Genomic DNA, 14,918 nt, shown 5'->3' with positions numbered 1-14,918 from the left:
TGTGAGTAACAGATGATGGATACTGGGCTGAGAGGAGTGAAGCATCATTGGTGATACTGAGCCGGAGCGATACAAGGATAGCAAGGCAGTGAGAAATGGATCCTTGACTTGACGGAGTAAAGTCATGAGTGAATAGTATCCGTGTCTTTACTCCGGTGTGACCTGTTAGATTGGAAATGGGTGGTTAAGATCTAGCAGCATAAGAATGAAACAACACTGCTACAGTACCATACTACAGTAAGTCAGCGCAGCTACTGTGTATGGGTACGGTTCACTCATGAATCCATTTCCCAGACAGTGGCTCCGAGCTCCACTTAAACTAGAAACAATTCATTCAGTGCAAAGAACCCAGGCCCCGGTAACTGCAGGTTACATCACTAGAATAATTTTGATCGATCTGTGCACAACATTCAAGAAACCAAGACATACATCAAATAAAAAGCTGCAGAATCGGCAACAAAGCAAAGCATAGAACAGCATCAGAATAAGATATCGAGAAGGATGAACAAAGCTGCTATTGTTTCTCCAGCGATAAATTTACACTAGTAAATATATACACAGGTCAATCTATCCTATTGCGATGCCCAAATAAAACAACAATCCAACCCTAATTTCCAATGGCAAGGGATGGCGAGTACATGCAAAATGGTGGGTCGATCCTCAGGATCGACAATATAGAAGGGAATGGCCATGGCCATTCGGAGTGGGATGAATTCGGACACCTTCTCCGGTGTGACGTCCCGAAGGAGGTTGATCGCTAGAGCCGCGACAAAGAAAACAGAGCAAATCTCTAGGCAGTGTTGGGGCAGCGCTGAAAATCCTTCCACGCCCAGAATTGACATCTGACGGAAGATGACGGCATATGGAGCTTTGAATATGCCATCGGGATTGCCGATATCGAAAGCCGTCCAGCAAATCCAAAAGGTGAGAGGAGCAATGACGCAGCCAAGGGCGGTCCCGACCAACTGCGACACAAACATGGACCTCGGTGAAGAGAGTGTAAGGTGCCCGGTCTTGAAGTCCTGAATGGGATCAGCAGCAGTGGATACGATGGGCATCATAACACCGCAAGCTGCTAAGCCAGCAATCACGCCACCATCCTGGCCAACCCATGAGGCAAAAATGAAAAGGCCAATCTTTCCATATGTGGACGTAAGGTTCCAGTCTGTTAGGCCAGTGCCATACGAGTTGCAGAAGGCGAGTAGAGGAGAAACAACGTATCCACTTGAGCTGTGGGAAGATCATTGGGACAGTTGCAGTTGATATTGCTGCAAGGCCGACATAACCAGGTCCTGCCAACAAAGGAGGAATACTGTCCTTTATGAATGTCTCATTCCGATGCTTTTCCTCAACTGATAATTTAGAACCTTCGGTATCTGTTAACTCATCAGGGGGAGATTGAGAAACCAAGTTGAAAGGTGTTTTTATTTACTTTGATGAGTGATTGATATTGGTATTTATTTAGTTTGATGGTATTCGGTTTTGTATGAGTTTTGATGTGATACGAATTGATTTGAGATTTTATTTGAGCATATAGATTATAGATTAACTGAAATTGGAGTTGGAGATATGTGTTTGCTTATCTCATGATATACAAGTGATGGATGTAACTTGGTAGCCGACGGTGGGATGATCGTGACCAAGTAAAGTGCTTGGTGCCGGACGATCAAGGAGGCTAGTCGTTGTCAAAGGTGATCCTAGTTGAACACGTGGATGTCAAGCAAAGCATAGAAGGTGGATAGAGACGACATGTTGATAAAGTCAAGCAAAGAGGATGCAGGTGCAAGTGACAAGACGGCCTGAAAGATAGAGAGCGGGAGAGACTTGCTAGCGATCAAAATCATAAGACAGAGTACACATGTCAACATCGGAATACTTGCTTAAGGTGTAAGCAAGTAGGAAATCACGCTTTGAGAAGAGTGCCAGAGTTTCGCAGTTTGGTCTCAAAATCGTAGGAGGACTGGAGGAATACGTGGTATCATCGTGAAGTTTGCATCAAGATAAAGCTAAGTCGTAAAGACATCATGGCTATCCGATGAATCTAAAAGAAAATGAACCAAAATACCCTTAGTGATAGGTAGAAGTGTACTATGAGAGAGAGGTATTTTATGAAAAAGCTAAAAAACTTAGGGGTTAAATTTCCTATGCTTATAAATAGAGAGGTAAGGCTATGGGAGAAGTTGAACCAGCCATTTTGAGCCCCTTGTACTATCTATATAAGAGCCTTGTGCTAGGATTTTAGAGGAGAGAAAGATGAGTGTTTAGGTTATGTATTAGGTGAGAGCTTTATGAGAAAAAATCTTTATAATCTCTCTAAAATAGGGTTAACTTTTGCTACAATAAAGTTTATTTTTCTTTATATTATTGTGCCTACCTTTTTCTAGTTTCTTTCTATTGATTCCCTTGCAAGTTTGCAAGTTTTGATTTTTAGGCCGAATTTCAGAACCTTGTAAGGTCGCTCTTCTTATTGCTATAGGCATAAAATTCGTATATACATGCTTATGTGATGGGGTCTTGAATTATCTTGCCTCTAGATAATGAATTTGGAGAGTTTCGTTGCTCGTGTGTCCATATTTTCTTGTTTCTTTGCAAGTTGTGATATTTCGAGTGATAAAACACATGGATTGATCTTAAATGGAACATATGGTTCATATACCTTCCGTGGAGTTATGTTGTCTTGATTTTTTTTAAAAAAAATTCTCTCAAATTTTGCTTCTACTTAAGTTTTGATGTGCATTGGGTAATCCAAATAAGAGAAGACCATCAATTTCTTAAGAAATTTATTAAGGTGCTTATTCACCCCTACTCTAATCATCAATCTTGTTCCTACAGAAAGAAACACTCTGGCTAGTTGAACCTTACTCAAAAGTCTCGTATCTTAGGCTTATTTCTATTTCTAGACTCCTCTCAAACTAGCCTTTTTGAGGGCTTGCTCATTCAAACTGACCCCAGATAAACTACCCACCTCGCAGCGTCCCTCCTCCCCGCCCCCCATCCCCCCCCTGAATGATCAGTGCGGCAATTTGGATATTTACCTTAGAAACTATCAAATCAATAGACACCATCTTCGTAGGTATTTAGATTGACTACAAGAAATGAGTATGTGTGAGTTGTGTGTCTAAGATACTTATGTAATATCAACAGAAATGAATAGCCATGTGCATCATAGTTTTATAGAGGCTGGAAGTGTACTATTTATAGTTGTATCTTCTTATGTGATGGTAAGAGTTAATAAAGCTTCCGTTATCAAAAAACAAAAATGAATGGCCAAAATTATGTTTTGGGGACCTTGTCCATGTCCAAATGTCACATTTTTTACATCTGGATGGAGTAATTCCTAAACAACTTAGGATCCATACTGCACACACAATTCATACACGTGACATTTCATTGAGCACTCCCTTTCTCAGGGGATAAACTATTAGACATTTAGAGTAGAGGACAATTTATAGTTCCAATTCAGTATAAACAGACTGGCAGATAAGTGGATAAACAAAATCTTGTTATGGGGATTCACATTGTTGGATTACTAAGGTACCTGAGCACATTTGCAAGTTCACAAGACTAATGTGGCAACTATTCATGATTATAAATAGAAGTACATAACAATGTCAATTGGATGACCAATACATTACTGGGGAAATTATGAAAATACCATCGCAAAAGAGTGCTTGTTGCTAAATACCATCGCAAAATTGCCGAGTTTATAAATACCATTGCAAATGCGAAAAACTCTAGAAAATACCATTGTTGTCGTTAAAACGCCATAAACAGTACTCGACAACTCCAATTTCAAAATAGTGGTATTCTGTTACTCCAAAAATCTTAGAATTTTTTGTATGTGTTCTATAATCTATGCGAAACTCATTTTAATTGGATTCACCCAAAAATCTATGTATGTTTAAACTAAAATTCTCCAAAAAAGCTACTTTTATAACTTCTAATAACTATTAGGGCCTCAAATAAATTCCAAAAAATCTGGGAAATTTACTAATATTCTTATTATATGATGAAATAATTTCTAAAATAATTTTCTTCATTAGGTTATATGGTGAAAAAGTGAGTTTCTTTTTAATGCTCCATTTTTATGCATTTTTATCATTTAATGTGATATTCTTTTTTAATTAAATTTGATTGTCACCATATAACCAATGGCTATAAATAATTTTAGAAATTATTCTATCACATAATAATAATATTAGTGATTTTTTCCAGATTTTTTTGGAATTTATTTGAGGCTCTAATAATTGTTAGAATTTATAAAAGTAGTCTTTTTATAAGAGAATTTTAGTTTAAATCTACATATTATTTTTGGGTAAATACAATTAAAATGGGTTGCACATAGATTATGGAACACGTACAAAAAATTCTAAGATTTTTGAGTAACAGAAAACCACTATTTTAAAATTGGTGCTGTCGAGTACTGTTTATAGCTTTTTAATGTCGGTGATGGTATTTTTCAGAGTTTTTTGCGTTTACGATGGTATTTAGTAATTCAGCAATTTTGCGATGGTATTTAGCAACAAGCGCTCTTTTGCGATTGTATTTTCATAATTTCCCCTACATTATTATAATCGAATATGATTCATTGATGGTTGAGAGATGCGACTAAAATTAAATAAATCAATAGATGATGTATGGTCACTTGGATGATCTGGGGTAAATTCTGAAAGAACTACAGCAACAGCCACCCATTTTTTATTATTATCTTTCAATTACTAACTGCCCACCAGTTCACAACATTTTGTCATGCAAAAATTGTATGCCGTCATCGAACTCCTTTCTTTTCGATGGTTGCCACATGTCATATATATTATTGTGAACCGGTAAGAAAAGGGTTCTTAAGGATGGCATTTTCTACAGGGAGAAGTAATGCAAATAGCAAACCAAATGAATGAGTGTACAGAATTAAGGAGAAATGATGATCAATGTCTTACTCCGCAAGCTCAGCTCCAGACGTAGTGTGGAAGCTAGTAATCAATGTAGCTGTGTCAGTTCCACTTGGTTAGGTCAGCTTGTAATCGATCACCATTACCTGATAAACACCAAAACAGACCATAGTTTAAGAAAGTAATTAAACACAAGAGTTATCCGAGTTGTTCCGCTTCCATTGAAAATGCGCATGTAATCAGATAAACAGACGGAAGCGTGCTTCGAAGATACGAATATGTACCTTGCGCAGTGCAACAAGGCTAAATAAACAGAAGAAGCTAATGACAAACATGAACCCGATCATCCAACCCAGTGAAGGATTCTTGACATCCACAGCCCTGTTACCAGGATAATCGATCCCAACGAGCTCATAAGTTTTCTGACCCATCGCAAGTATGTTACTTCCGAACCCCCCTGCAACCATAAGATTAGTAAGATTAGCTATTCATAATGAGAAAAAATATATATAATGAATCAAGCGCTCCTACAGATCCTAAGGTAACCTGACCTCAAATTCCTGCCGTGGATGTGCAAAAAGCTACATTTGCAGAAACCTGGCAGTTTCACTCTCATGAGAGGCTATGAAGGGATTTGGTAGCGGTGCAGCACCAAGTCAATTCCTAATACACCTCACTTTTCAATTTGGGAAGCACACTTGAGTTCTGAATATCGCAGTGACCATAATCTCAAAGGGTCCTAAGCTAAACTGGAGTTCCCTAAATTTGATGGAGATGAATGCACTTGGGTGGATTAAACAGCGTGACAACGACTGTGATGGCCGTTGTGCCGGATGAGTTTCCTGTTCAGCCTAGCTCGGATATACAGGAGCAGACATTGGATTTGTCTCCTTCCTGGAATCATTTCGTTCAGTTGGTATGCAACGGATTTGCTAAACAGAGCATATATGATGTGTTAGCAGGTATTTTATTCCTTGAACAGTATAAATCAGTACATGCTTATACTGATAGATTAATGCTACCAAATTTATCGATCAACAACAGAAGATGGATCCACACTCTGGGGCGGAGGGGGCTACCCCTTTTTAACTTTTGGACATGGAAGAAGAGGAGGAGAAAAATAGGAGGAGAAAGAAGGAAGGAGAGAGGGATCCCGGCTTTGCATCCCAAACACAGCGTGCAAGTGCTGGCGATTTGACGCGAATGGCTGGGCGGTGTTTTACGTGGGTTCCGGCAATTCGGGTGGCGCGGCGGCATAATGTTCTGGTGGCAGCTGAGATCACGGCTGCGAGGAAGGAGGCTGAGGTGGATCGGCATCGACGAGCGCAGGAACATGTAGCCCGCTTCCATGATGAGCTTGTTTCGATGCAGATCAAGCAGATGTCCCCGGCGGCATCTTCGAGTTGGCCGGAGGAGGTTAGTGTTTCTGTTGCATGTGCAGGTACACCTGGGACGAAACGAATAAATCAAGCGGTGGCTGCTCACTCGCCGTCGACATCCGGCGGTCCGGCGATACGGCCGTGGAGCGGACCTCTGCCAAAGCCGAGAGTCTCTCCGCGGCGTACTCTTGGAGATATGATCCCGTCACCAACTCCGGCGCACCACGGCTCCATCATCGGCAGCAAATCAGCGATGGTTGATCCGCAATTTGGGCGCGTTCAAAAATCAAACAAGGACGCTGGGATTAGGCCGACCTGTGGGTCCGTGGGGCCAGAAGAATCCCCTTCCGATTGGGCCAGGCGACACCCAGGTCTCTCTGCATTACGATCAAAACTTTGGCGCAGACCTAAATCTTGCTGGCCGGGTACAGCGTCTGGCGAAGCACTTGTTCGTTCGTTCTCTCTGCGACGGAAATATGGCGCCCGGTGGCAATGGACAAGGTGGTTCGGCTGGTGGTGGTGCTGACGCAGGCAGGCTTCAGCCTCCATCTGGTGGAGGTGTTGGTGGGCTGGCCGGAGGTGATGCTCGTGGCGGCCATGGTGGCCATGGCGGACGAGGTACAGCGCGAGGAAACGGGGGCGACAGATCTAAACCCCCTCGGTTTTTCTTCCCGTATGGGTGTGGTCACAATGACGATTGATGGGAGAATCGCCAGGGCGGTGGTGGCCGTGGTCGGGGAGCTGGGCGGCCTGATGCCCCGCCTCCACCCCTGGCGACGCAAAATAAAGATGCAGCTACCAGTAGCGACTTGGTGAATCATGGCCAGGAGCGCAATCATGACAGTGCAGACTCTGAGGGGCATAAGAATCCTGGTCATGGCCGCAAGAGGATTATGGAGAAGGAGGTGTCCGGAGCTCAAAAAGATCAGATCAGTAAGGGTAAGAAAAAGATTATTCTTTGCTATCACATATGCGAGGAGGAGCACTACACCCCTCAATGTCCTCTACTGCGTGCTCCCAAACCGACAGCGACGTTTTGTGGTTTTGCAAATGATGGTCTTGGTTTCTTCCAAATCCCCCATGATGGTTCAGCCAAAGTTCAGAAGAGTGATACTGCGACAGCTTTTATCCGTATCAAGGAAGGCAACATCTCGACGCACCTTATTAAAACTGAGATGGCATGGCTGATCCCGGTCAAATGGACGTGGACGGTTCAAGTGCATGGCAACGAGGCTTATATCGTCCCTTTTCCTTGCCATGTTGAGTTGCAGCGCATGGTGGCGATCAAGGAGATCAGGACTAATAATGAGGAGGGAGTTATGATCTTTGAGGAATGGAACCAGAAGATTGAACCATAACAATATCTGCAGCATGTTTGGGTCAATATATATGGTGTTCCATATGAAATACAGTCTTTCTTACCACTTTGGGCTCTAGGTTCAATTCTTGGAGTGACGCAAAAGGTTGATATGGTTTATCTTAAAAGAACAGGGGTGGTTCGCATTTGTGTGGCTGTAACCGAGGTCAACAAGATACCGGATGCGACTGATATTATAGTGGGTGATGCGATTTATAAAATATACTTCAAAGTTGATAAGATAATGCCATCTGATAAGTTAGGTGTTAATCCGGATGAAGGAGAGGACCATGATGAAGATACGCTGCAAGAAAATGAGGAAAAAGGACATGATGATCGTGTCAATAAAAGGACCAAAAACAATGAAAACCAAGGAGGCAATTCAAGTGCATCATCCATTGAACCAGCTGCTGCTGATGATATGCAGGAAGAGCTCCCTAATCACGACGTTCTGAATGCAAAAGTTCTGAGCATGGCCAACAGCATTTGGGACAAAGTCATGGATGATCTTCTTGTGGGTTTAGCTGATAAAGTGCTAGCTGCAGATACAGAGGTCGCACATAATGAGTTGAGCAACTTTGAGTTTGTTGATGAACACATTCTGCAGAATAATATGCTCCAAGTGAAGGAGTTATCCTTGGGGCCTTCTGTTGATGTAGGTGATGGACTGATGGGCTCGCAGCCGGAGGTGCTTCCGGTCATCTTGCCGTTGGGGCTCTCTGATGCTGCATCTCCTAGTGAGGGGGCTGGACGGATTGGCGCGGGACTGCCGGTCGTTCTTTCGACGCTCGCGGATGCTTGTTGGCCGACCGCGGTGCTGCGTGATATCACTGATGGCAGCACCACTCGTGGCCGCGTAATTGATGTTGGGGATGATGTGCGATCTATTGCGGGATCGGCTGCACTATCACGCGTGGATGACCAGTGTCCGTTAGTGGAGCTGCAGAAGGCCGGTGACATCAATAATGCAGTTGGATGTTTTCTTGCTAATGAAGGTGGGCGACGGGAAGTGGAACTGACGGCACCTTGCTCGCCTGTGCTTGTGTTCGTCACTGCTCGCTGGCCCTCAGAGCTACTACTGGATATTGCTCTCCGCGGGAGGAATGAGGTGCTGCATGAAGGTACTCAGCCAACTCTGACTGATGGTGTTGATCTTCCAATCAAAACACATGTCTCAAGCGATTTCCATGGCCTTCCGTGTCACGAGTTATAGGCGCTCTCCAAACAAAATGGTATTCGAGCTAATATGTCTAATGTGGCAATGGCGGATGCTTTGCTTGGCCTGGACACTGTGGTGGGAATTGAAAGGATTTCTATTTTGAAGAAAAATACAAATACTCAGAGTGTGAAGATGTCGGATGTGGATAATATCACTATCATTCCTGGGGGGGGGGGGCAGATCGGGCTCAAGAAGGAGCAAAAGAACAATAGCACGTGGTGATGAAGATATGCTGGAGAAGGCAAAAATGTTGGCAGCAAAGAAGAACTTAGATGATGGTATGTCTAACAATTCCTTTGTCTCTATGCCTTTTGATAATATTACCTCCAATATATCTAAGCTAGGTGTTTCTATGGGTAGAAATAATAATGATATCATGAACTCTGTTATTTCTATTAAAAATATAGAAGTAGATTGACTTACAGTTGCTACTAAAAAACTTAATTCAAAAGGTAATGCTAAGTCTCTTCTTTGCCCTGATAATATTGAGAATGAAGATGATATGGATGCCCTTGATGCGCATCTCACTCACATATGTCGTGATTTAACTAAGGTCCTCAATGATGAGGGTCTAGATCAAATATGTTATGATCTAGACGCTGTGCCAAGGAAGAAAAAGTCTAATTCTATAAAAAAGCAGGGCAAAATAGAACACCCTAGCAAAAAGCCAATCACCCCTTCGAAATTAGTTATCCAATGAAAGGACTATTCTGGAATAGCAAAGGTCTGGGAGACTTGGCTAAACATAATTTTATCTCGGATACGGTAAAAGAACACCACCTGGATTTCCTTGCCATTATGGAGACAGGAAGAAGTGTTTTCCATGATTCGGTGGGCTTGAGTTCTTGTGGCATACTATGCCTCCACGAGGACGATCTGGTGGAATTCTCATCGGAGTCAATACATCTATATTTGATATTGGCTCTATCGTTGAAGGAGATTTCTATTCTAAGTTCCTTCTGAAAAATAAAGAGGATGGCTTCACATGGGCTCTATACGCGGTCTATGGACCAGCCCAAGATGAGTTCAAATCTGAATTTTTAACAGAAATGGCTAATGTTTATAGTGCTGAAACTCACCCAATTTTGATCGGGGGGATTTCAATATTATGTGCAGACCGGAGGATAAAAATAATGACAACTTTGATCCATGTTGGCCCCGTTTATTCATGCTGTAATTGAAACATTGGATTTACGGGAGATCGAGATGAAAGGGCGCCAGTATACATGGGCTAATGATCTTGATCCTCCAACCTTCGAGAAACTTGATAGGGTTCTAATGAGTACTGAGTGGGAAGGTAAATATCCAATGGTCTCCGTTGAGGCTATGGATAGGGCAAGATCGGACCATACTTCTTTATTGCTCAATACAGGTGCTTCCTCTCATTACGGAGGTCGACCTCCGTTCGAATTCGAATTGGGATGGTTAATTAGAGAGGGCTTTTATGAGATGGTTGCTAATATTTGGTAAAAGGACCATCGGGGAATAACGCCATTGAGATATGGCAAAATAAAATTAGAGCCCTCAGGCAATATTTGAGGGGTTGGGCCAAACACACTGCTGGAATCTTGAAGAAAGAAAAGAAGCAGCTGGCCAATAAAATTGATGAGCTCGATAAGAAGGCGGAAACAACACCCTTATCACCAAATGAGGTGGCTCTCAAACATTACCTCAATGAGAGGCTCGCACATCTGCTGCGAGAAGAAGAGCTCAAATGGTATCAGCGTGCCAAAGTGAAAGAGCTACTTGAGGGTGACAATAATACCAAATATTTCCAATTGGTAGCTAGTGGTAAACACCGGAAACAACGGATATACAAGTTAGAGGATGAGAATGGCTCCCATATCAGGGAACCTGAACTCAAAAAGCATATCACCAAATACTACAAGGATTTATTCGGCAAGCCGGAGTTTAATACTTTTGCTTTGGATGAATCAATTACAAATGACATACCCCAAGTGAGTGAACAAGAAAATGCAATACTCACTGCACCCTTCGTTGAAGATGAGGTGCGACAAGCAATCTTCCAGATGGAGCATAATAAAGTTCCTGGCCCAGATGGCTTCCTGACTGAATTTTATCAAGTATTCTGGGAGGTGATCAAGGGTGAACTCCTGAATCTGTTCGCTGATTTCAATCAAGGGCGACTAGCTATTATAGCCTTAATTTCGACATTATCACGCTTATCCCAATAAAAAGGAAGCGCTGAAAATTCAAGAGTACCGCCCTATTTGTCCGTTAAATGTCAGCTTTAAGATATTCACCAAAGTTGGCACTAACAGAATAAGTACTGTTGCGGAGAAAATTATAAGGCCCACACAGACCGCTTTTATGCGGGGCCGCAACATAATGGAGGGAGTAATAATTTTATATGAAACAATCCATGAATTGCACAGGAAGAAGCAAAACGGCATAATTTTGAAGATTGACTTCGAAAAAGCTTATGATAAGCTTAAATGGTCCTTCTTACAACAATCTCTTCAAATGAAGGGTTCCTCGACACAATGGTGTGGATGGATCCAGGATTTTGTTTCAAGGGGTCATGTTGGAATCAAGATAAATGATGACATTGGCCCCTATTTTCAAACAAATAAAAGACTAAGACAAGGAGATCCCCTTTCCCCTATCCTTTTTAATATTGTAGTAGATATGCTTGTAATATTAATATCAAGAGCTAAAAGTGATGGCCAAATAACAGGTGTGATTCCACATTTGGTAGATGATGGGCTGTCAATTTTGCAATATGCATATGACACTATCATTTTTATGGACCATAATATGGAACAGGCAAAGAACATGAAACTACTCCTATGTGTTTTCGAACAACTTTCGGGGTTGAAAATAAACTTCCATAAAAGTGGGTTGTTTTGTTATGGAGAAGCAAAGGAATGTGAAGAACAATATGCACAGTTATTTAGTTGTGATACTGGTACACATCCATTTAAATATGTTGGCATTCCAATGCATCATAGAAAGCTTCAAAATAGCGACTGGAGGGGGTGGAGGAAAGATTTGAGAGGAAACATTTGAGCGTAAATTGAGCAGTTGGAAAGGGAAGATGATGTCAGGTGGGGGCAGATTAGTCCTCCTTAATTCAGTTTTGAGCAGCCTTCCAGTGTTTATGATGTCCTTCTTCGAGATCCCTCGTGGTGTCCTAAAGAGACTGGATTATTTACGATCTAGATTCTTTTGGCAAGGGGATAATCAAAAAAGAAATATCGATTAACTCGTTGGGATATACTTTGCCAACCAAAGGACCTAGGTGGTTTGGGAATTACTAACCTCTCGGTCAACAATATTTGCCTCCTCAGCAAATGACTGTTCAAGCTCTTTAATGAGGATGGGGTTTGGCACAAACTGCTCAGAAACAAGTATCTTGGTTCCAAGGCACTCACACAAGCACAAGGCAAACCAGATGATTCTCATTTCTTGTCTGGCCTTATGAAGATTAAAAAAGAATTCCTAAAATGGGGTTATTTTCAGGTACAATATCGAAGCCAGACTCGATTTTGGAATGATATCTGGCTGGGTAATAGTCCATTAAGCACGCAATTCCCAACTCTTTATAAGGTTGTGCAGCATAAGCAAGCCACAGTCGTGAAAGTAATGTGAAGCATACCACTTAACTTATCTTTCCGGTGACCAATTGTGGGTGATAAACTAATTGAATGGCAAATGTTAACCTTACAATTAGTCCACATAAACCTCTCTAATGAGAAAGATACCTTCAGGTGGGTTCTTAATGGAAGTGGATTATATACAGTCCAATCCATGTATAAGCAAATGATGCATCAACCCATTACGAACTCCCACAAGTGGTTATGGCAATTGAAACTCCCTTTAAAATAAAGATTTTTCTATGGTATATAGGCCGTGGGGTTATTTTGACCAAAGATAATTTGGCAAAAAGAAAGTGGGAGGGTAGTCTAAAGTGCTGCTTTTGTAATCACAATGAAAGTATACAACACCTCTTTTTCGAATGTCCCATAGCTAATACCATTTGGCACATTGTCACAATAGCCTTGGGAATAAAAAGACCAAGGAACATATCTCATATTGTGTGCAATTGGCTACAGGAGTTGGGATCAAAGATAAAGAAAAGAATTTTGGTCGGGGTTACCGCTATTTTTTAGGCTATTTGGCTTTATCGCAATGATATTGTGTTTAATAAGAAAACATATATGTCATTCATGCAAGCTATATTCAGGGGAACCTACTGGCTAAGGTTCTGGAGATAACTACAAAAGGAGGACCAAAGGGAAGATGTTTTGAAGGTGTGCCACACTCTGAAGGTGGTGGTAATGGACATCTTTGCAAAGCATGGGTGGCGTTGTAGCTATAGAATACATGCATGACGTAATTTACCATGCTTTGCTTTTGATTTGTTGCGGGCTACTAGCCAAAACTTTGTAATAATGATGTAGGTTGTATGCATCCCAGATGCAAAAACCCGGAACGATTTCCATTTTCTAAAAACGGGTGTGGCGAACGGAGAATCCAACTCGAGGGAAGACTACTGTTATCGTGCGACAGGGGCGGCTCTAACTGGTAACATGTAGACCCCATTTGGCACACTGGAAATCTTCGAAATATCTATTACAAGTAATTGCAAGGAGACAAAGAAGCCGAGGAAATAAAAACTTTTGTTATTGATTCATGAGGTGTTTACATATTTATATATGTTGAATGAACATGATGAAATGACATGTCTATTGAAAAAACATCCCTTTCCAATAGACACAACTCTCGTTAATTGATAAATTGATCGTATGGTTAAACACCTAAAGGGTGTCTCTTCACTAGAGGTAGTTATTTCATAACACTCTTCCTTGATCAAGTTGGTCATCCGTATACATCACGTAAAAACATCCAAAAAACCCTGTGTGAAAAATATGAGAAAAAAATATAATATGGTGACATGCCATTAAAACTCCTTAAAAACTCAGTGAAAGAAATAAGGAGAAGATGAAACAATATATATTGATTATTGTCTCATTGTAATCCTATATGAGAAAACCTTAGAAGTAAAAACCCATAAGCAAGTTTAGAGAACAATAGGTATGATCTACAAATCAAAATGTCTTTGATATCTCCCTTAAAAACCCTGGTAGGGAAAACAGAAAATATGACATATATTCTTGTGTAGATATTGCCTCATTAAAACCTTTTATGAGAAACTTCGTGAGTGAAACTTATTAAGGAAAAAGAGTATAATATGATGTATGAGCGAGTTAAAATTCAGGAGGAGACTCCCCCTGATCCTTGCAAATCTCGATATCGTCGTATAACACTATGAATATATTTTTAGAATGTCGAAGTTAGTAAGGACTTTGTGAATAAATCTATGATATTATCATGAGATTTAATTTGCAAGATGTTTATCTCCCCACATTGTTATAACTCATGAAGATAAAATAATTTAAGGGCAATATGCTTAGTGATATTGCTCTTTATGTAACTCATTTACATTTAAGCAATACAAGCAACATTATCTTTGTAGATAATGGTGAGTGATTCAATAGAACCAATGCCACATACCATTTTTTGTGGTTGATCATTTTGTAAAGCCATATATATGTATGTGATGTTTCAGAATAATAGGTGGAAGTAGCTACTGGAATCTGTTTTGATGACTCCTATGAGAATGCTATATCACCATAAAATCAGTCTGTGGTCTGACGTTATAGGGATCAGTTATATAGCCAGTGTTTGAATACCTCACTATAGTCATATCTTTTTTTTTTATAGAATAAACTTAGATCTTTGGTACCATAAAGATATTCCTATCATAAAGATATCTGTGGATATCCTCTTTGACTTATGCCTAATGGCGTTGTTAGAACTACGCTTTTTAGCTAGCAAGTTATCTGCAAATGCAATATCAGACCTGTTACGGTTTGTAACATACATGAGCGCTTTGATGGTACTAAGATATAGAACTTTAGGTTAATATGTCTATATTGTCAACTCAAGGTATGAATAGATCTTGATTCATATTTAGGGATTGGATGACCATAAGTGTTTTGATGGATATGATTGTCCAATATCATTTGGATATTAATGGACTGATGGAT

General features: G+C 40.8%; 2 pseudogenes; one reads left to right on the top strand and one right to left on the bottom strand.

Moving 5' to 3' along the window:
- Positions 1-430: 430 nt before the first annotated feature.
- On the bottom strand, positions 431-5,320 carry LOC133889433 (probable metal-nicotianamine transporter YSL6; annotated as a pseudogene).
- Positions 5,321-6,092: 772 nt separating this feature from the next.
- LOC133889432 (uncharacterized) lies at positions 6,093-13,199 on the top strand (annotated as a pseudogene).
- Positions 13,200-14,918: the final 1,719 nt, after the last annotated feature.

This window comes from Phragmites australis, chromosome 13 (genome assembly GCF_958298935.1).
Source record: "Phragmites australis chromosome 13, lpPhrAust1.1, whole genome shotgun sequence".
Lineage (NCBI taxonomy): Eukaryota > Viridiplantae > Streptophyta > Magnoliopsida > Poales > Poaceae > Phragmites > Phragmites australis.
The sequence above is the reverse complement of the archived record's forward strand: the minus strand, read 5'-3'. Positions and strand labels throughout refer to the sequence as shown.